The following is a 24,287-nucleotide window of genomic DNA, read 5'->3' as shown; positions in this document are numbered from 1 at the left end:
GTAAAATGGTCAAAATGAGCTGTTCTCTCATTTGTGTCTGGAAGTAGCTAGCAAGCTAACCAAAGTTAGCCAGTTAGCTTGGGTGCTTGACTGTTGTTAGGACAGAACACTCGGATCAACCGTTAAAGAGATGGGTGGGGCTAAAGCTTAAGAGGGAGTGAATGATGCTTAATGGGTGTAGACAAAGAAGAGCTCTCCAGTAGGTGTACCAAAACATTCAAAGGCCATTTTTTCAAAAGTGAGGTTACAAGTTCATCAACTTTCAAAGCAGAATGACTTTCCCATTGTTCCTCAACTGTAGTGTATGATATAGTATTTTCTAGTCCTGAGTCTCTACTTTTATTTGCTATGAAAACCTGTCAACTGCTGTCTGTATAAAATGTACGAAAAAAGGAGGGAACACAATAAAGCTTCAGAACACAGTCTGCCTGGACTTTGACTGGCACATCTTAATAGAAGTCCAAAACTGACTACCATCTGTGAACCGTGATCAAAAATGCTTGTATAAATAGCAAAAAAACTCGGACAATCCCAGAGATTCTTACCCGGATATTGATATTCTGATGCTAAAAACACAAACATTTGCATAAAGCCCTATCAAACGTGCTTCAAAAAATTAAATAATCCTTATATAAACACATTTAACATTTAGGAAATAACCAATCAATTATATTTGCTTAAATGTTATTTCTCAGTTTTTATTTTTGACACACCAGGTATTTAAAATCTAACAAGAAAAATATTCAAACCAACTCATCCCAGCAATAGGGAAGTCCAGAGTTTTTCTGTAGAGTATAATTTTACAGGACCAGTGAATCCCCATAGGAACAGAGGACGTCTGAGAGCTCAGGTGTAAACAAGTGTACTAACCTAGTTTATCTGCATGTATTGTCTCAAATAGCAGAATATGGTTTTGATAATAATCCTAAATACAAGTGGGAGCTCTTTCCTCTCATTTCAACAAGACCGGAGGTGAAATAATTGAGCCTGTTATTTTAAAACACAATAAACAAACACCGTAAAATAAATAAAGGACATCAAGGCTGAAAAAAAAGAATCAGTCGTGAAATGATTTCAATCCTTTTATCTGAAGCAGTAAAGTGGGAGCATGTGCAGGATTCTGGAGCAATCAATCAATTATGTTACTCTTAAAGCTAGAATCCTTAGTTGCTACATCCATTTTTAGATGTATAAATAAATGATATATTGAGTCTTGAACAATGTAAATAATAAATAATTCTGATCTCATGATGGTCAGTCCTTGCATCCATAGCTCTGCCTATACATTTGAGAGTGGTTCCATTTATCCAGCTCCATCCCTCAGCCATTTACCAAAAACAAGTGGCGTGGTGTGGGTTTTGTTGGTTTTCCAACTGCAGATTTCCCCTTTAAGGATGATTGTACTTATAGCCAAAAAAAAGATATTGGGATATTCTTACACGTTTATTGATCAGGTCCAAGTGCACATGAATTGCTCCAGTACATGTGGTAGACAGGACATTTCTAACTTAAAAGACCAAGTAAGCCTTTATTCACTGGTCTTCACCATTCCAAAGTCAATCTAGGCCAGTCAAACACAACAAGGACCATCAACACTTATCTTTCATCTGCCCCGTGCAGAGTTGAGAAGCCTCTTACTGAAATGACCACCATCCAAGAAAGAGAAGCAATAGCAATTCACAGCAAATGGACAATCTAAAGCCTCAATTGCTGTTTACAATGTCTGATAGGCCTGTCACAACAGCCGTCAAATACTCTGCTTTCAACACAGCATATTGCGCTGAGCATAACTACGGTCCACACTAGCTCCTTAATGATTTTCAACTTTTTCATGCAGACTCTCAAACACAAGCTTTTCTCCTAACGAAAACAACCCCGTCCAGACAAGGCCAGTGTTTATCAAAAAAAAAATCTTAAATGTTTCCACTGATGTCAATCAAGCAAAGTGACTGTGACTGGTCCAATTATAGGAAAGGTGAAAAGCAAAACAAGACGGCTCCGGTTCCAGCTTGGGCCTGGTGTAGTGGAGTGCACTGCAGTCAGCAGGAGAATCTGGGACCCACTGACAACACAGAGAGCAACTGTGGAACAGCGCACCATAATACCAGGCCTTAGAAGCTGAGGATCACCTTTCAGTCTGGCAGGACTACCTGGCACACAAACACCAGCTAATTTAGTTACATTTGGAGAAGATGTCTGGATAGAAAAACAAGTCTGGGTTTGCAGTAGTCAGTTAGACAACTGTGCACTTTAGAAGTTCAGAACATCCTCCACAATAGATATAGTAACATCTCCCCCACTGTCTCCATGGGCCCATGGTGTAGATCCATGTTAGATAGATAGGGTCTAATCGTCTACTGTCTAGGTCCATGGCTGGGTCAGGACACCGTAGGGTTGAGCCCTGCTGGATGGCTGGAGGCTGGACTGCCTGTGGCGGTGTGTTTTAAATGAAGGAGCCATCTCTGTTGTGCTTGGCCCCGCACGCCTGTTTACTCTGGAGTGCCACGTTCATCATCCTTTCTCCCCTTCTCTTTATTCATCCTCCCACATCTCATCGCCCCTCCATCTGTTCGTCCTGTCTGCCCATAATGGTCCAGTTCTCTGTTGTAGAGAACAAAGTAGATGCCGACGCAGACAGAGGACAGACAGAGCCATAAGCTTTGCTGGAGGCCATTACACTTATTGGCCCAGGAGGTCAAGCCGAGCCACAGACAACCAGGCTGATTAGAAGAGCAGAGCAGAGCCAGCCACTAGGTTGGGCCTGTGTCCCAAATGGCACCCTATTCCCTTTACAGTGCACTACCTTTGGCTGGAGCCCTATGGGTACTGCATATTAAAACCCATAAAAAAATAGCCTTATTTTCTCCTCCCCCCTTATTTTCTCTGGAAGCAGCATACTGTATAGACCAGCACAGGTTGAGGCTGCACTGCCAGGCAGGAGAGATAAAGCTGACTTCTCACTCAACAGTTCACGTCGCCACTAGGTTGGAGAAGAAATGTGCAGAGAGCCGTCGTCAGGGGACGGGTTTTCAGACAGGGTGGGAGAGTGGAAAGACAGAGAGTGAGATTATACAGAGGTCTGTCAAAGTTTCAATAAACCCTACTCCAAAACACGACCCAGGCTCTTGGACCACCTCGGGATAGAGTGGGCCTGCATGCCTGACGGGCCCTACTTGAAAGGTGCCCCAATGAAGTTGAGCAAATTAACTGGTGATGTAACAAGGTCAACAGAGGTTAGCTAAACATAGAAAAAAAGTTTTGGAATTTCTGAAAAATGTGGATGGCAAAGGACCATGTTTTCTACTTTCTGCACAAGACCTTTGGCCACAACGCACTTACTCTCTAGGTCTTAAAAACATTTGTCAGTTGAACCCTGTGTAGGTGGGTGGTTTACATGAACCTGCCCTGTCAGTGCTCCGGTGTGTGTAAGTATCACTGTGTTAATGCTGTGTGTGTGTGTGTGTGTGTGTGTGTGTGTGTGTGTGTGTGTGTGTGTGTGTGTGTGTGTGTGTGTGTGTGTGTGTGTGTGTGTGTGTGTGTGTGTGTGTGTGTGTGTGTGTGTGTGTGTTGCTGGGTTTTTACTTTACCTGGAGTGATGATGATGTTGTGGGCGTATTTGATCATTTTGACAGTCTGGTCCACGTTCCTATGATCTCCATGGGCTTGCCTGACCCAGTGGATGATGTACGTTGGCCAGGGAACAGATCATGGCCTAGCCCCTAGCCAGGGGGAGAGGAGAGAGAGGAGGGGGAATACAGAGATGGATAGGATCAAAAGCTGCTCAGCCTTTTTGAGTCATCTGCATTTTTCAGTGAACCCAGTTTCTTTCAGGCAGTCAATGCAGCCAAGAAGGATTTAAGTACAGTTAGAGTTCCTCCTAGTGGAGAACGTTGGAAGCACAGAAACTGCCTCATGCACATTTTAGCATCTTCAAGGTTGACATGTAGGTTATGAGCTGATGCGACCTATTTAACCCATTCTGTCTGATGTATGACACTTCCTAAATACAGACAGACGGAAGGACTATAGGCTCCATACTTTAATCATTCTATAGCCCTCAAACTCAACTCTGGACCTCAAAGCCAGTTCCACTGCGTTTTTCATTGTTCCCCTCTACATCAGGGACTAACTTAGACCTGGGACACCAGGTATGTGCAATTAATGATCAGGTAGAACAGAAAACCAGCTGGCTCCACACATCGTAGGGTATGAGTTGAATACCCCTGTTCTATAGGATTTGTGACACTTCGAAAATACAGACCAATGGACTTACTTACCACACACGATGCGGGAGAGAATGGCCCCTGAGGAGCTGATGAGGGCCCCTACGATGTTGAGCAGCTTGTTGCTGAGCAGGAAACCCTCAGCACACAGGGCCCAGCCGGAGTAGCTGCTGAGCACCGCGATGACCACCCATGGCTGTTGTCAGCGTCAGGCCCTAGAAGAGCAAGACTACCGTTAGACTGAAGGTGGATATGGCAGTGGGATTAATAAAACAAGACAATTCATTCATGTGTTGCTAAATTCAATATGTTGTCCATACTAAAGAAGGTATACATAGAACATGTGTCATATGTGTAGTAGGCCTGGCCTAAATAAACTCACACGTTTGCATTGTCCTGAAACATGTGGGCATAAGCAGACAACCTGTATTATTGAATGGTAAACAGAGAAATCTGATCAGGCTGTCGAAATGTAGTGTATTTAGCCCCTATCAGGTCGCAGTGGGCCTCAGTCAGTGCATTAGGTGTTTGTCAAAACAAGGAGTATTCATTTCAAGTGCTCTCTATGATATCATCCTAGTGTTACTCTCCAAGATCCCTAACTCAGGGAAAGGCTCTTAACCAGAGCCAGCTACCTCACATTATGCAACGATACACTCCATCAAACAAACAGTGAGGGCAGGACTTGAACAATATCAGATCTCCTTTTAAAGACATTCACGCTCAGGCACAGGTGATTGTTTAGCTACACCTTTCTCAGTCAGAGTGGTGTGATATTGTATACGTAAAAAATGAATATCTGTTGATTTATCCGACGTCAAAAACCACACGGAGGCCTGAGCAGCCAACATTCACAACGGTTTTAACCAGAACCACCTTCTCTCAGCGCTGCTTCAAAACCTCATCATCTTAGTTTACCTTCCATCTATCATCTTATTATGGACTGATCCTGTGGTTAATGCTTCCAATGAAAACTCTCCTTAAGGGCCAACAGTGGAGCAGGATTGTGAGCTGAGTGCTTTTTATTGAAGGATAGCTGAACTTAAGCCTACCTAAAATGGGCTAGAGCACAGGATTTCAAAAGGAGGTACGACTTCCATCATATTTCTAAGAATCAGTTCAAAGATTACAGGTCAGTCCAGGTTGGTGGATATTAGGGCCATAGATATAGAATTAGTAGAACAGGAAAAGACTTTCAAACCATAGAAATGTCACTGCACCCTCATAACTTAAAACATTGATTTGAATGGGGATGTCCGTCCCAGTAATTCTATTTATTTGATTAGGGTAGAGGCTTACTTACCATGTAGGCATGTAGGTCGTACCATGACGGCCGAGAGAGAGGACAGAGTCTGTTGGGTAGCTGGGTTCCAGCATGTAGGGGATCATCAGGCACCCACTGGAGACCATCAGCCCAGTGTTCATAGCATCAGCACACCTGGAGAGAGGAGGAGAAGAAAGACTGTAGGCATGGACATATAGAGCTAAATGCATATCAGGACATTACTATGAGTTGCCCATCTAATTTATTATGGCCTTCATTTACAAGTATTCAGTCCTCATCCACTTTTGAGGAACAATCTGAAAGTGAGCATTTTATTTATTATCCAAGGAGGTTACTATCACACATGCTGTATGGATTAAAAAGGGAGTTGGACATTTATCCCTGAACTAATTCAGCCTTGGCAGGCAGGTAGAAAGATAACAGAGAATTGATTTTCATTTCAGAGACTGAAATGTGTTCATGAGGCTGTTTCATGCTTAATTGAAACTGAATACATGTTGATAATCAAATGAACAGAGCCAACATCTGGATTCCACCACCTGTGATATGGGACGCATTGTAATGTTTCATTAACTTTTTTCCTCATTTTGAAAGCCTTACAAAACAAACCCACAACTGAAAAACAAAATGCAAAAGAAAATAACAAGAAAAACGTATCTAGCATGAAATGTGCATTTTGTGGAAAATGGACGTTTTAATCTTTTATCGGAGCAGGTTTTCCAGGTTCCAGTGGGACTGTGGAGTGGGAACGCTCCCTGGGATAATGCGTTCCAGCTTTCGGGAACAAGTGGAAAATGACTGGGGGCGGTGGGGCTAATTAGTGCCAAACTGGGAAAGGTTCCGCCTGGCCTAGCTTGGAGCAGGGGGGCCTGGGTGGCACGGCTGGGACAGGGGACTGAGAGGAGGGGTGCAGATTCGGGTACAGACGCTCAGGCATCAACCTGAAGGACCCAGACCACTACTGGTCTACTGGTCTACTACTGACCAGAGGGTTATTGGATCAAACCCAAGCTGTCTAAATTGAGATGTGGTGCCCATGATCAGAACATTCCTGAAAACGCAGGAAAATGTCTGCGTGTAATATATATACACTACATGACCAAAAGTATGTAGACACCTGCTCATTGAATATGTCATTCCAAAATCATGGCCATTAGTATGGAGTTGGTCCCCGCTTTGCTGCTATAGAAGCCTCCACTCTTCTGGGAAGGCTTTCCACTTGATGTTGGAACATTGCTCCATTCAGCCACAAGAGCATTAGTAAGGTCGGGCACTGATGTTGGGCGATTAGGCCTGGCTCGCAGTCAGCATTCCAATTCATCCCAAAGGTGTTCGATGGGGTTGAGGTTAGGGCTCTGCGCAGGCCAGAAACCATTTCTGTATAGACATCGCTTTGAGCACAAGGGCTTTCTCATGCTGAAACAGGAAAGGGCCTTCCCCAAATTGTTGCCACACAGTTGGAAGTACAGAATAGTCTAGAATGGAGCCTAGCCCGAACCTTGAAAAACAGCTCCAGACCATTATTACTCCTCCACCAAATTTTACAGTTGGCACTATCTATTCGGGCAGGTTGTGTTCTCCTGGCATCCGCCAAACCCAGATTCGTCCATTGGACTGCAAGATAGTTAAGCGTGATTCATCACTCCAGAGAATGCATTTCCACTGCTCCAGAGTCCAATGGCGGCAAGCTTTACAGCACTCCAGCTGACACTTGGCATTGTGCACGGTGATCTTAAGCTTGTGTGCGGCTGCTCAGCCATGGAAACCCATTTCATGAAGCTCCTGACGAACAGTTATTGTGGTGACGTTACTTCCAGAGGCAGTTTGGAACTCAGTAGTGAGTGATGCAACTGAGGACAGACGATTTTTACACGCTACGCACTTCAGCACTCAGCGGCCCCGTTCTGTGAGCTTGTGTGGCCTACCACTTTGCAGCTGAGCAGTTGTTGCTCCTTGACATGTCCACTTCACAATAACAGCACTTACAGTTGACCGGGGCAGCTCTAGCGGGGCAGAAATTTGACGAACTGACTTGTTGGAAAGGTGGCATCCTATGACGGTGTCACGTTGAAAGTCACTGAGCTCTTCAGTACGGGCCATTCTACTGCCAATGTTTGTCTATGGCTCTTGCATGGCTGTGTGCTCGATTTTATACACCTGTCAGCAACGGGTGTGGTTTAAATAGCCGAATCCACTCATTTGAAGGGTTGTCCACATACGTTTGTATATAGTGTATGAATAATAACATCTATGGACAAATTAATCAAATCAATGGGCCATGATGATGAATATGTATAATGAATATATGTATTGCTTTAACTGCCTCATTTGCAGACAGGAAATGTAGGTCAAAGTGGAACCGTAAAAACTCATGGCGTGCTTGGCCTAGGATTTCCTACCCTTTTTCACTTGCAGCTCCCAACAAAAACAACATCCCACGTCCACCTCCCCAATCCCATAGAATTACATAGGACTCAAATATAAAGCATCACTATTCCCAATAACAATCATCCGTCCTCACCTTGTAGTTTCCCATAAGCCACCAGGGATCCGCTGAACGTGACCCCTCCGATGAAGGTGTTCAGGTAGGCGATGATCTTGGTGAGGTTGGCAGCCGGGTCAGTAGCAAAGTCAGGGTACTCGATCATGTACTCTGCCACGTAGGTCAGCACTGCAGCCAGACCCACCAGGCTGTGGAAGGCAGCTACCAGCTGGGGGAGGTCTGTGATCTGGATCTTCCTAGCGATACCCAATTCTGGGGGGCAGAGGGGATGAGGACCGGTCAACACACACAGAGACGTGCGCAAAGACACACACCCTAAGGACTGCTGGGAAACGGGCAGTCCTGAGGCACAGGTATGGCTGATGTTTGGGGGAAATTCCTTGTTTGTGAGTGCACCTCCGTGTGTGTGTGTTCTGGTGTGTGTGTTCTTCTTAAAGCCCTGCAGACATGGACGGGGTTAATAGGAGCATTTGGAAAAGCAAACAGGCTAAGGTCTGAACGGATGGTTTAGTCTAGGTTCCAACTTGATTCCAGGAAGAATGTAGATTGACCTGACTGGATCATGATTAAGACACGATGGTGACCATTACCTCAGCACTGCTGCAGTATGAGCAGTAAGCAGTTACTCATATGATTGAAGGAGACAACACATGTCGACTACAGTAAATAGCATACGTGGTTCAGATCATTCAAGCATGCAAATCCAACACACACACACAGACACACACACACACACACACACACACACACACACACACACACACACACACACACACACACACACACACACACACACACACACACACACACACACACACACACACACACACACACCTTCCTAATATTGAGTTGCACCCCTTTTTGCCTTCAGATCAGCCTCAATTCGTCGGGGCATGGACTCTATAAGGTGTCGAAAGCATTCCACGGGGATGCTGGGCCATGTTGACTCTAATGCTTTCCACAGTTGTGTCAAGTTGGCAGGATGTCCTTTGGGTGGTAGACCATTCTTGATACACACGGGAAACTGTGGAGCATGAAAAACCCAGCGGCATTGCAGTTCTTGACACACTGAAACCAGTGCACCTGGCACCTACTACCATACCCAGTTCAAAAGGCACTCAAATCATTTGTCTTGCCAATTCATCCTCTGAATGGCACACATACACAATCCATGTCTCAATTGTCTCAAGGCTTGAAAAGCCTTATTTATCCTGTCTCCTCCCCTTCATCTACACTGACTGAAGTGGATTTAACAAGTTTTCACCTGGATTCACCTGGTCAGTCTATGTCATGGTCAGTCTATGCCTAATGTTTTGTACACTCAAGCACGCACACACTTACCAGCGATACCCCCCACAGCCATGGCGGCACTCATCTGTGCCAGGAGTTCAGGGGGTGACAGCGATGCCCCCTGCCACACCCATCGTGCCCAGGGCATTACCCAGGCGTGCAGTGGACTGGTTGGACAGACCAGCCAGGACTCCCACACAGCACATACCAGAGCCCAGGTACATCATCTACAGAGAGAGATAGAGAGAGAGAGAGAGAGAGAGAGAGAGAGAGAGAGTTACAAAACGTTTTGTAGCAAAAAATTAAAACCTGTTCTAAATTAAAAAGTTCAGGTAATACATGCCCATTTCAGTCACGTTTTCTGCCTACTTAACAAAGCCGAATGAACACAACGCCTGAGCCCACCTGATTGGTGGTACATAGTGTGAGGGTTAGGTGATGCTCACCTGTTCAATGTTGTAGGCAGCCTGCATGGTGACTCCATAGCCCCCCACAAACAACCCGGTGGGCAGTAGGTACAGGTAGTTGTATTCTGGAGGGTCAGTGGGACGCTTGAACATGTCCAGCATCTTCTTGGTGACCAGGAAACCACCTGAGAGAGAAAGAGAACAAAACCAGTCAAAGTCAATCTGGTAGACAACGGTCTGCACATACACTCTTTTGGAACGCTTCAGGCATAACAGGGTGAAGACGGTCATATTTGAAATATTTATAGCACCCTTATTTGATATTTGAGTAACATATTAAAAGTGTGCGCACAAAAGGTTCCTAAAGGCCAACTCAGTGAATGTAGTAGCTGGGGGGTTTCTTGGTGGAGTCGCTCCCCTGATATAACGACCAGACGGAACACTTCATTCTGCTGGGGCGGATCACATTACATTCCAAAAGCAACCTCTGGGTTCTCTACATCGCCACTACACCCCCACACTCAGACAGGTTATCCAGTGGCTAACATCTGTCCACTTCAGCTGTACGTGCTAATTTTAGCCCAGCCCAGACCTCAATCACTTAAACACACCAATAATTAAAAAAACTATTTCAGACTTGAGGCTCAGAGTCAATACATTCAGATTCAAGAATGCAAAGGGCAGATATTGAAGAAAAGCATGCACAGGATTTTTCCGTGCTGCCGCTATAAAAACACATGGCAATACAAAAGGCTTTGTGGCAAGAGCCAGAGGAAGAAAAAACTATTCCTCAACCCGTTGTATAAGGAGCAGGTACTCTATAAATTTCAGGGCTAGTTTATTGAAACTAAATTGGAGGGTAATTTTTTGGTGTATTCACTTGACAATATAAAAATTGTAGAAGAAGGGCTAGGAAACAAATGGTGGAATGTCCGTTTTTATGTTACTGAAGGTTTATGGGTGGTGCGGTAGACCACTAAGAAATGTTGCATGTGGAATGGAAACCAATAGGGACTTTAAAACTAAATTAAACACCTGCTCTTTAAAGAAAATAAATATATATAAAGAGGTGCACTTTAAGCATACTGGAACATATGTACAAAGAGATCTGAGAGAGTCATAATAACTGGTTATTACAGCAAATGGCTCAAATCTGCCAGAATGCCCCAGTATGAGGGATTTAAATCCCTGCCATGATCTTTGACCCTGCTCAGTGTTCTGGCCTGTTGGAGCGCCCTCGCACAGACTGGGACCTCTGGACCGCTGCAGCGTTTGCCTTTGAATGAGTGACTCAGCGGCTGTCTAGAACGATGCACCAAAGACTTTCCCGACACTACCATTAACAACATTCCCTCATTTCTTCTCAGCAGAGCTAGACTAAGCCTGGTTTATTGCATGGCCATGGCCCTTTTGAAGACCACTCAGTCATTTCCAGTTCACGTGTGAAGTTCCTTCTTTTCTACCTAAAGGGAGTTAGGGAAGGTCACGAACAGGGTCCATGGACCAACTAACGGTCACAGCTGAGGAAGAGGGAACAGTGGAGCAATAAGCAGTTTCTTAATAGATAGTCAAGTGAAATAAATGGCCCTAAAGGGGTCTGATATCCACTTATCTTACGTATTCAAAGATCTTATATAAGGTCTCCAAAGGGGGTCCAATTTTGAGGTAAGAGGAGTTCGTCTGCTCTATTTAGTATCTGTTTTCACAGTTACTGTCTGGTTTAGTCCAGAGTCACTCATCAGCGATGTTGACCCCCCCCCCAATGAGAGACAGACCGCCCACAGCAGTCAGACATTGAATAAACACACACACACAGTAAGCACAGCTTAGATCACATTACAGACATGTTTTTCAATTAGTCCCACATGTGTTGAACTGATGTCAAATGTCAAATGACAATGACAACACACTGAAACATTATTGCTTCTCTACCCATTGCCCTGTCAGACAAACAAAGCTTTATAACATTTGATGTGCTGTATAGAGAGGCATGTTTCTTACACATTGCATTCGAGCACAGCAGCACAGCTTAATGAGGAAAATGTCAGAGCGCAGAGGGAGTCCTGATAACCATCAGCCCTATAATGACTTACAAATGCAGCCTGCTGTACTGCAGTGAACAACACAACAACTGGCTGGTCAGACAGAGCCAACATGCTCCCAGTCATGTGTTTATGTGTCTGACTGAATGAGTGAGCTTTTCCTGGCTGTCCCATTCTGGAACTCCACAGTAACAATTAGTCACAGAGACAGGCCAAGGTTTGAATTAAAAGGTGACTGCACGCTGCCTCAGTGTCACAGGAAATACATACAGCAGACAATTAGGCTAGAAACATTTACTCGCACACTCTGTCAAAAAGAGAGACATGGCGTCCCCCCCTGAGTGGCACTACGGCACTGCATCGCAGTGCTATCTGTGCCACTAGAGATCCTGGTTTGAGTCCAGGCTCTGTCACAGCCGGCGGAGACCCATGAGGCGCCGCACATTTGGCCCAGCGTCGTCCGGGTTAGGGGAGTGTTTGGCCGGCCGGGAAGTCCTTGTCCCATCGCGCTCTAGCGACTCCTGTGGTGGACCGGGCACATGCATGCTGACACGGTCGCCAGGTGTACGGTGTTTCCTCCGACACATTGGTGCGGCTAGCTTCCAGGTTAAGCGGGCATTGTGTCAATAAGCAGTGCGGCTTGGCTGGGTTGTGTTTCAGAGGACGCACGGCTCTCGACCTTCGCCTCTCCCAAGTCCGTACGGGAGTTGCAGCGATGAGACAAGACTGTTACTACCATTTGGACACAACAAAATTGGGGAGAAAAAAAAAAGTTTATAAAAAGCGAGACATGCTGCTCACAATATTCTAGACACCAGGTGAACTTTGAACCCTTAATGCCATCAGATCCCCACCTGAAGTTTCCCTCCCTTGAAAAGAGGGCGAGTTACTTTTGGAAAACAAAGGCGTCATACTCAGGCCATAGAGATCACAGACATGCCTGACCAAATAGACACCAATACCACCTACCTACCACTGACTTATCAAGACAGCTCTTAGATAGTCAGCCAGCCATGTCTATATTGATCACACACGCGCACACACACACACACACACACACACACACACACACACACACACACACACACAAAATAAAGGTGAAGTCCCATGGGATGACAGTTATCCCAGAAGCGTCTGTTCGTCACATCCCACTCAGGGCGGACTTCAGAAGGGAAAGACTTTAGCTAATTGTGACTCAACAGTTTCAGGTAGGTTAAAGAGCTGTCATGAGGATGGTGCCAGCCATTGGGCAAAACCAAGGGTTCCCCATCAAAAGTAACCCAACGCTCCAGACAGAGATTGACACAGACTTCTCTCTCTCCCTCTTAAGAATCTGAAATTCCAATATACTTCACTAACGTCTTGGGCTTGAACAGCTCTCTTAGCTTTATTACATTTGGCACCACAATAACAATAACTCCAATGGCTTCAATGTTTCCACTTCTTTGCATGACCAAGATAAAAGGAATGGTTTAGGTAATGCCAAATATGTGGGGAACACACCTAAGAGACAATGTGTGAGCAGAGAGACTGAGAATGACTAGGGTGGTGCGGGGACCAGGGTACAGTGGCAAGAAAAAGTATGTGAACCCTTTGGAAATACCTGGATTTTGCATAAATTTGACATAACATTTGATCTGATCTTCATCTATGTCACATCAATAGACAACAGTGTGCTTAAACTAGTAACACAGTAATTATTGTATTTTTCTTGTCTATATTCAATACATAATTTAAACATTCACAGTGTAGGTTGGAAAAAGTATGTGAACCCCTAGGCTAATGACTTCTCCAAAAGATAATTGGAGTCAGGAGTCAACTAACCTGGAGTCGAATCAATGAGACGAGATTGGAGATTTTGGTTAGAGCTGCCCTACCCCATAAAAAACACTCGCAAAATTTGAGTTTTCTATTCACAAGAAGCATTGCCTGATGTGAACCATGCCTAGAACAAAAAAGATCTCAGAAGACCTAAGATTAGGAATTGTTGACTTGCATAAAGCTGGAAAGGGTTACAAAAGTAACTCTAAAAGCCTTGATGTTCATCAGTCCACGGTAAGACAAATTGCCTATAAATGGAGACATGTCAGCACTGTTGCTACTCTCCCTAGAAGTGGCCGTCCTGCAAAGATGACTGCAAGAGCACAGCGCAGAATGCTCAATGAGGTTAAGAAGAATCCTACAGCGTCAGCTAAAGACTTACAGACATCTCTGGAAGATGCTAACATCTCTGTTGACGAGTCTACAATACATAAAACACTAAACAAGAATGGTGTTCATGGGAGGACACCATGGAAGAAGCCACTGCTGTCCAAAAAACCATTGCTGCACATCTGAAGTTTGCAAAAGAGCACCTGGATGTTCCACAGCGCTACTGGCAAAATATTCTGTGGACAGATGAAACTAAAGTTGAGTTGTTTGGAAGGAACACACAACACTATGTGTGGAGAAAAAAAGGCAAAGCACACCAACATCAAAACCTCATCTTAACTTTAAAGTATGGTGGAGGGAGCATCATGATATGAGGCTGCTTTGCTGCCTCGGGGCCTAGACAGCTTGCGATCATCGACTGAAAAATGAATTCCCGAGTTTATCAAGACATTTTGCAGGAGAATGAAAGGCTATCTGTCCGCCAATTGAAGCTCAACAGAAGTTAGGTGATGCAAAAGGACAACAACCCAAAATACAGAAGGAAATCCACAGCAGAATGGCTTCAACAGAAGAAAATAAGCCTTCTGGAGTGGCCCAGTCAGTCCTGACCTCAACCTGATTGAGATGCTGTGGCATGACCTCAAGAGAGCAGTTCACACCAGACATCCCAAGAATATTGTGGAACTGAAACAGTTTTGTAAAGAGGAATGGTCCAAAATTCCTCCTGACTGTTGTGCAGGTCTGATCTACAAAAAAAAAGTTATTAAAGGGTTCACATACTTTTTCCACCCTGCACTGTGAATGCTAACACAGTGTGTTCAATAAAGACATGAAACGTGTAACTGTATGTGTATTATTAGTTTAAGCAGACTGTGTTTGTCTATTTTTGTGACCTAGATGAAGACCAGATCAAATTTTATGACCAATTTATGAAGAAATCCAGGTATTTCCAAAGGGTTCACATACTTTTTCTTGCCACTGTATGTATAGTGTGGACTAATAAAGTGGTTCACAGGAACTGTGCAGTAGGTCTAGGGAGATAATTGCTCCATTGGATGCCACCACCATGCCTCTTCTGAAGTTAGCGTCTGGGGCGACATGAAGGCTTTAATGTTGGACCACCATGGGCTCATTAAGACATTCAAGCCTTTCCTGGTTCCTGGACCCAGACCCTTGCCCTGACTGCAGTGCCCTACCGCCGCCGGGAGGAACAAGGAAAAGCTTAATGAAGCACATCGCCCTCGAAAGCAGGAGATATCACAGCCAGCGTGTCACTTCCGCCCGTGTCAAGAGTAATCAACATGCTGCGAACACACACACACACACCCCGTCTGTAACACTTCCTGTTAATGAAGTAGCTGTGGAGGGTGGGAAAGCGGGCAAAGAGCAACTAATAATGATCAGGAACTATTCATTTGCAATGGTGGCAAATTAATGTATTTTGCAACTAGGACTGAGTAATCATGAAATTTCCTCTCGCCACTATCCAAACATTGATTTACAATTGTATCAGCCTAATAATCAGTCTCTCTTTCATTTGCAGAATAAATATTAAATTACAGATTCCTCTTCTATAATTTATTAGCCTATATTCTTCTGCATTCACAGAGTGGAACCTGAGACCTATGCTTCTAGTTGCTTGAAGAGGATCCACACTCTAGAGTAGTACTTTAAAATCACCCAGACTACAAGGAGCATGAATCATTTCCTGTTCCCTCTAGGGCCAACTCATCACTGAGAGGAGAGCACCTGCAGGTGTGGAGGTGGAGGGAGAATCAGCTGCTAGTTCTGTGAAGGAATCTCCTCTGCACATTTACAGCAATGCCTTTTAGAGATTAGTAAATCAAATGAATAACATCTGGGTTTTAAAATGTGATAAATTCTCATTTGAAACCAAATCCTAAGTGATGCATCTTAGGCCTGGATGCATTTTCTTCAGTAGTTTTACCTCCATACATTCCTGAATATACTACATTACAAAATAATGACGTGCCATTGTTTAGTCTTCTGTATCCAGTTCACACCGTGTGGTAGCCCACAATGGTAGCCAGGGCCGAAGGTGGTCACCATCTGAGTGAAGGCTGCATTGGGGGTAGCCAGGCCCAGGCCTAAACGGGTGCCAAGACCTGAGAGGGGGAAAGGAGGGAGAGAGTTAATTAATAACTTAATAACACTACACCACACCACATATCCAATGTCCATACTGAATAGCAGGTCTGCAAACCCCATGAGGTGTTGACATGAATTTAATGAGGCCTGTGAGGCACACTAGAAATGCTGACTCTTTCTGTCGTCTGCTAATTTTCTTAAGTGAGGACAAGAGACAGATATGCTGCCGTTAGCATTTCAGCTAGGCAGCGATTACAGCAACCAAACTGTAGTGGTGGCGACGCGCCGACCACAGCCAACCCAGAACGAGCTGCTCGGGGGAACGTGTGAATGGGGTTTACAGGCCTGCCATCTACAGTCTCCACTACCAGAGCAGGGGTCTGTGGGAAACAGCTACAGCAACACTTCAGACAGACACAGCAGGGGGAGGGCTCGTCATCTCACATTTTATTATTCCCTGTTTCCTGGCACTAAGAGGCTGCTGGTGGTGGTTTAGGGGATGGGGGGGGGGGCAGGTTAGGTTGAGCTCTAATTAGGTGACCAATCCTCATTTCAAAGGAGCTCTCAGCCATTTTGCCTTTCTGGCCTCTCGCATGGTTGATCCGGTGGTCAGAAAATCAAGATGTTCCGGCAGCACCTTCCTTCCTTGGCTTCAGAGGGGAGAGACAGAGATACGGAGCGAACTAACTCATGAAGGGACATAAAGATAAATGTGCCTGTTTGTTTATCTCAGGGTGTTTATTTATGTGTGAACCCAGTTTGTGGCTCATTTATCTGAATGTTGGGGAAGAAGGCTGTGTTCTCTGGGTCTCTTTGATCTGATTCCAGAACAGAACAGAGCAGACAGTTACTGCCTTCTCTCTCTCTCTCTCTCTCTCTCTCTCTCTCTCTCTCTCTCTCTCTCTCTCTCTCTCTCTCTCTCTCTCTCTCTCTCTCTCTCACAGACTAACCTCTGAGCCTCCGCCTGTAACCAATAGAAATAATCTGCACAGATTTCAGTTCAGGGTAGCGTTTATGTCTAATCACGGCTGGTGCTGCTCTCAGAATGGGGTTACAGCTCACCTTTCCCACATTAGTCAGCTATGCGGATGACTTGCCAGTGTTAGTAGAGAATAGAACAATGTAATGAATGTGAAAGGTAATAAAACACTAACAGGCTGCTTTAACCCCCCACGATAGTCCTGTTATCCCAGGTCAGGGTGAGCGAGAGAAAGAGAGAGCGGGAGACCACCATACAAGCTCACAGAGACTCATGACATGGCTCGGTTTAGGAGGCCATTATTCTGACAGCCAGTAGTGTTGCTCTGGATCCTCTGCTTTCTGCTGTGTCAGCCATTTTATTCCCCTTACGTTGTAATTAAGTAAACAACTGACTTAGATCCGGGTGGTGTTCATTAGGGCACACCGTAGCAAAAATTGTGGAACAGAAAATGAAAATGAGCATTAAGTCCAGGTAGCTTCTAATCATTTTACTACGTTTTCCTCCATTTGGTACCTCCTGAACATGACCCTGGAAGGCAATGTAAGTATAAATGAATGAAGTGTCTAGACAGTCAGTGCTGGTGTGTCTCACCTCCAGTGTACATGCCAACGGTGGTCAGGGTAGCCTTGACGGGGGACTCGCAGCAGCCTTCTCTTTGGCCAGCTCCTGCATGCTCTTGGGTTTGGGAGGGGCCGCCACTGTGATATTATCGGGCAGAGGAGCTGGGAAGAGGTTGTTTCCATTCTGCAGCAGATAGAGAGGACAACGTTGTAAGAACTACCAACAATCCCAAAAACCAAAGGGAGTCTATGGGTTTAAAATTCACATTTTACCAATATCTTCCAAAACAATTTCCATAACCAAACATTGAGGCCCATTTCATTTGTGAACTGCAGAGGTAGAGCAAGTAAATTCATCATAGATTCCCTGATTAACCAGTCTTCCCTCGTTGTGCTAATAACAGATGTAACCAAACCCAGCTGCTTCACCTCACCTGCATGACAACGGATCCTCTGATGACATGGTCCATAGTGCCGTAGTTACACTGCTCCTTGACCTCATAGTGGAAGTTCTCAGTGGAAGGGCTGATTGCACAGATGAGTCCGGTCAGGTTGTTGGAGTACAGGGTGCTGGACTGGGTAGGCAGGCGGCTGGGCAGGTCAGCGAAGCCTATATGGGTCACACCCTAAAAATAACAGAAGCAGCTATTTTACTGAAAGACAAATTGTGGATTCTTCTTTCATCAACCTTTTAGAAAAGGATTTACACTATTTTAGTAGGTAACCTTGTGGTACCAGGTCTAGGCAATCCAAATGATACGGACATAAGCAGGTTCACCACGGTGTCAAAAGAGAAACAAATGATGAAACTGAAGATGAGAATAATAACAGATTGTCTTGACTGACCTTGTGTACAGAGAGTTCTCCAGGCACGGTTTTCTCGATGTTTCCTCCAGCCTCAACAGCCAGGTCCACCACCACAGAGCCATCCTTCATGCTCTCCACCATGTTCTTGGTGATCAGGATGGGAGCCTTGCGATCTGAGGACACAGCACCATGGTCAGAGAGGTCAACACCATGTTGAATAAGCTTCTTGTCTGCAGTGCCAGCAGGGTGCTCAATCAGCACAGCATTTTGTACAACAATGTCTTAAAGTGTAGATTTAATGACAATTAATCAAACCCTGGCAAATAAACAAATTGCAATTTGTTGTTCTCGGTTTATGCTAGGCAATGTTTTCGGGTTCTTTCTGAAGTTTAAACTAGCTTCAAAGTAAACGGATGTCATGATAACACAGAGAAACTCTTCCAAGGTCAAGTTGAACTGGTCAGAATATGACACAGCAGTAGTGATCAGGCTAGGCTAGGCTTGTGTAGACTAGACCAAAGGAGTCAGTCACTCCACCAGTGTTGTGTTAGAGACCACCTAAAGCGAGACTGATTCAAGACTAAGACCGGAGGGGGGCGAGACCGAGGCAAAACCGAGACCGGGGGGAGACGAGGGGTCTGAGACAAGACCAAGACCAGAAAAATGAAAGTCCAATTCAAGACCATAACAAGACCATGATTGTAATTGTCAAATCAACACCATAATAAGAGTTCAAAATTTCCAGTATTTCTGTGTTCATGTTTCAGAACAACATATGGACTCTTTGGACATTCAGAATGGTAAATAATGCATCCTGAGGGAAAATAGAGCCACTCTACCAATGATTACTAACCCAAACACAGTGGGGAACAATGGGCCTTCTACGCCTTCAGAGAAGAGCTAAGGATTTATAAAATAATCATATTATTATTTTCAATGATGTTCCGATTTAATCTCTTCAGTTGAAGAAAAAAAATACCCCAAAAATATCCAATCTGGATTTTTCTTTGGTGGTCTCTGGGGAGATAAATCTAGCTAGCTAGCCAAATCAGCCATTGGCTAGGCCATCAGACGCTTGATATAAAAGCATCTGCCAATAAATTGTATTAGGGTAATTTATTGGAGTGACAGTGGAATCAACCAATCACATTTTGTAATGGTCCATGTATACAAAAAGGTCTGCCTTTTCTAAGGCCAGCAAGCCATTGTGCAATAGCGAGCAATAGTTTTCCCACAAAAGTAAATTAAAGTAAAGTTACGAGTAAAGTAGGAATCCCAGGTTTCAATAGGTGATAAGATTAATATTTCAAGAAAGGAGTGTATATATTTGAACTTTTTTTTGCGCTGAATGACTAGAAGCTGATAATTGTGTTTTTTACTCCACTGGTCTTGGCTGGTCTCGAGAAGAAATGAAGAGTCCTCACTGTCTGAGACCGAGTCAAGACCGAATAAAAACGTATCCGACACAGAGACACTCAATATGTGGTCTCGAGACCAAGACCGGTTTTGAGTACTGCATCACTGCTGCCCACCCAACAGGACCTGTAGTGCTAGTATAGGGGACAGGATAACATGTTCTAGACATGGGACCATTACATAACATCAATGACTTTGACACCGCATGCCATGTCAGTGGAAAGGAAAATGTCATTCACAACTACAGCTGCATATCTTATCAAGGCCGTCTACCAATGTAAACAACGTATGACAAGAGAGAGTGCCTTCAGAAAGTATTCACACCCCTTGACTTTTTCCACATTTTGTTATGTTACAAAGTGGGATTAAAAATGTTTTTTTTTTTTGTCAATGATCTACACACAAAAAGTTGTAATGGCTTGGCACTCTAAAAGATGTCGCATAAAGCTTACTTCATTATTATTATTTTTTAATTATTTTCACTGCATCGGGGATTGCGTACACAGACGTTTCGGCTTCACCTTCTAGGTACAATTTTGTTTAATTCAAAACAGCACTTGTACTGAACAACTGATGAGCAGCAGGTGCCTCTAATCAGGGTTGCCACTCCTCTGCCAATCAGGGATGTGGCTTTTCTGGTCTACCTGTATACAAATGAGTTACAAAGAAATACAGAATTCTAGGGTATGGGAGCGGGCACGAAAGGCAACTCACAAATCAACTGCCCCAGGTGTCCGCTCACGTAAATACATCATAGCCCACCACAAATAATTTTTGTTTGTCTGAATTTGCGGGTTTTACGCATCAGCAAGCTTCTGGGAGAGTACGATGGTTCTCTTTTGATTAGTCAACAATCTAAACAAAATACTATGTAATGTCAAAGCAGAAGAAAAATTCAATACATGTTAGATTCACCTTTGGCAGCGATTACGGGTAAGTCCCTTAGAGCTTTCCACACCTGGATTGTGCAACATTTGTCCAGTATTCTTTTCATAATTCTTCAAGCTCTGACAAATTGGTTGTTGATAATTGCTAGACAATCATTTTCAGGTCTTGCCATAGATTATCAAGCAGATTTAAGTCAAAACTAACTTAGGCCTCTCAGGAACATTTGCTGTCTTGGTAAGCAACTCGAGTGTAGATTTAGCCTTGTGTTTTAGGTTATTGTCCTGCTGAAAGGTGAATTAATCTCCCAGTGTCTGGTGGAAACCAGGTTTTTCTCTAGGATTTCCATTCCGTTAGTTTTTTATCCTGAAAAACTCCCCAGTCGATTACAAGCACACCCATAAAACTGAATTGCTTTTCCACATTTTCCTCAGTATTACTTTTGTGCCTTGTTGCAAACAGGATGCATGTTTTGGAATATTTTTAATCTGTACAGGTTTCCTTCTTTTCACTCTGTCAAATAGGTTAGTACTATGGATTAACTACATTGTTGTTGATCCATCCTTAGTTTTATCCCATCACAGCCATTAAACTCTAACTGTTTTAAAGTAACCATTGGTTCAAAGTGAAATCTGTGAACGGTTTCCTTCCTCTCCGGCAATTGAGTTAGGAAGGACGCCTGTATCTTTGTAGTAGCTGCTTGTATTGATACACCATCCAAAGTGTAATTAATAACTTCACCATGCTCAAACGGATGTCTGCTTTTTACATTTTTGTACCCATCTACCAATAGCTGCCCTTCTTTGCAAGGCATTGAAAAACCTCCATGGACTTTGTGGTTGAACTGGACTGTTCGACTGAGGGACCTTACAGATAATTGTATGTGTGGGGTACAGAGATGAGGAAGTAATTCAAAAATCCTTTTATAACACTATTAAGGAAGGGAATAATACCAACTCAGCCTTGAGGGGCAGAGTTAACCAGATGGATAGGGCCTAACCACTACTTTAACTGCGCTAGGTAACTGAGCTGATGAAGCCTTAAAGCAGCTTAGAACCTGAGAGGATTGGACAGATAAAAGCTGATGATAGCAGTACATGCACTTCGTACATGATCAGGAAGAACGACGAAGGGGTGAAATCAGGGATGACAACAGACTGGTTGCCAGTCTTTCTGCTCTCTTGCCAACTCCTTATGGCTTGACGATGACAATGGAGTAGGCCAGAACACAAAGAGATCAGACTAGGAGGACAGCAGTGCAGAGGAAGATGTAAAGCAAGACAAAGCGATACAGATTTGTCTCTATGGGAGAGGATAGCGGTAATGAGGTGTGTGCTTGGTGGTCACTATGCATACCAGGGATGAGTGCCGTGCTGAGGAGGATGTCTACTTCCAGACATTGCTTGGCAAACAGCTTCATGTCAGCCTCGATTAACTCCTTGGACATCTCCTTAGAGTAGCTGCCTTAGCCGTCACCGGCCTCCTTAATGTCCACCTCCAGAGTCTGAGCTCCCAGCGACCTGAACTGCTCTAGGGCTGCCGCTCTGGGAAGGGGCACAGGGGACGTCATGGGGGCGCTGGCAGTAGGGTGTGAGGGCGCTTAATGAAAGCCCCTGATACATTCTACAGCATCACTGCAGGAGCGTATTTAGTTTGTATGATTGTTTTAAGATATCCAGGTAGTAAACAATTTGTTACACAATGGTTGGGCTGGTGAGATTTAAATCTTTGAATCTGGAGAGAAAAAAAATGAAGAAACAGTGCTTTGTCCTATTATCCCACCCTTTGAATTACATGGAAGGAATCTACAGTCCTCAGGAAAACTTGCTTCAAATTCTCAATGCAGCTGCTGCCACCATCTGGAGAATTAGCTACGTCACACTTTCAAATCTCATTAAAGGATTGGCTCACTATTTTTGAGCCAAATCTCTACTTTTGATGTAAATGGCATGTTATAGAAGGGATTTCACTTGGTTTTGAGAAAATTAGACCACCTGCAATAGACTTCCTCATTGCTCCTTCTGCAGTATGGGAGCTATGGAAAACATGAACAAATAGGTCATTTTAGAAACGGCAAAGCTCTCAGTGTAGTGATGTAGGTCTTTAGATGTTGTGAAAATGAAATTGAGTAATTCCTAACTTTATCAGCAACGTTATATTCCATTTTGTGCAACTCGAATGGTTTCTCCAATCAGCTGTGCTGCACATTATACACAGAAAACAAGCTCAGCTGGTAGGAGAAACTACCTTAGTTGATATTGACCCTTTTTGCCCAGTGTGACTGTAAGTTTCTCTGGATAAGAGCATCTGCTTAATTCCAAAAAAGTGAATATGAAAACAAAAACTTGCAAAGCATACTGGGTATTATGATTATGAGCTCTGCCCCTAAACAATTACACATTTGATCGGTCCGGACCAGACCAAATCTCATGAACGAATCATAGACATCTAGGCTATGTTTCACAAGTTTGAACAGCACAGTACAGTACGGCACAGTTCAGTCCAGTTGAGCATAGTAGAGTACAGTACGGTACTGAACCAGACAATAGAGTTTTATTTAGTAGATTACCGTACAGTATGATACAGTAGAGTACAGTACAGTAGACTTTAACCCGTGTGTGGTGTTCGGGTCTTTGGGACCCATTTTCAATGTTTACTAAAAGAAAAATGATACAATTAATACTTTTTCAACCTGAGACTCATTGGTCTTGGTTCATTTTCTGTGAACATGTTTTCATTGAGTGTACACTGTGCATCCCCCTGCACATTTATATTACATATGTGGTGTTCGGGTCCACAAGACCTGAGGGTAATAAAAGTGTGGAAAAGTGTGTGTGTGTGTAGATGAAAACCAGTAAAAATTAAACTAAAAGGTTTGCTGTGTGCCACTCTCTTCCTCCTCCCTGGGCCTGCTGTTTCAACATAGACAAGTTCTTGGTGCTGTCTCCCTGCCGGTCTGCCTGTCTTCTGCTTTTCTCGCACTCTTTACCCTTTGTATTGTGTGAAACTACACAATGTCTTGCAGGAACCTGCACAATGTTGTTACAATACATTATTTCGCTACATTATTTTAATACATTGTAAATAAAACTAAAAAAACTAGTTTTTTTTACCACAATTGTGGGAGAACACAACAAATAAATAGGTTTGCATGCGTGGCTCCTTACCACAATCAATCAGTATGGCAAAAATTATCTCTGCTCAGAGGACCTTAGAAATCATTTTTGCGGAGAGAGAAGCTAGTGTGGAAGACTGTCTCTGTCAATTCAGAGTCTGATAGGGAGTTGAAAGATGATGATGAGATTGACCCTCAGCCAGCCAGCCTGCAGGAGGAGAAATATGGATGTAAAAAAAAATATGGATGTAAAAAAAAATGTGAAATTGAATGGTCTTATTGCCCAAGGAATGAGCCACCCCGCATGGCTGCCAATGTGATAAGGATGCAACCAGGGCCGACATGGATGGCGGTTACTCATGAGTGGGACATAGTCTTCTTTTGAACTGTTCATCCCAGACACCATCCACAAAATCATTCTGGACTGCACTAATTTGGAGGGAAGGCGTGTTTTTGGAGAGAGATGGAAGGACCACTCATTTAAATGCATACATTGGGGTTCTTATCCTTGC

The 24,287-nt window shown here is 44.0% G+C and overlaps 1 pseudogene; it reads right to left on the bottom strand.

The window, feature by feature from the left end:
- LOC106563293 (NAD(P) transhydrogenase, mitochondrial-like) overlaps window positions 1-22,230 on the bottom strand; it is a 30,681-nt pseudogene extending 8,451 nt beyond the window's left edge.
- Window positions 22,231-24,287: the final 2,057 nt, after the last annotated feature.

Source organism: Salmo salar, chromosome ssa01, assembly GCF_905237065.1.
Source record: "Salmo salar chromosome ssa01, Ssal_v3.1, whole genome shotgun sequence".
NCBI classification, from domain to species: domain Eukaryota; kingdom Metazoa; phylum Chordata; class Actinopteri; order Salmoniformes; family Salmonidae; genus Salmo; species Salmo salar.
Note: the sequence above shows the minus strand (reverse complement) of the source record. Positions and strands in the feature narration are given on the sequence as shown.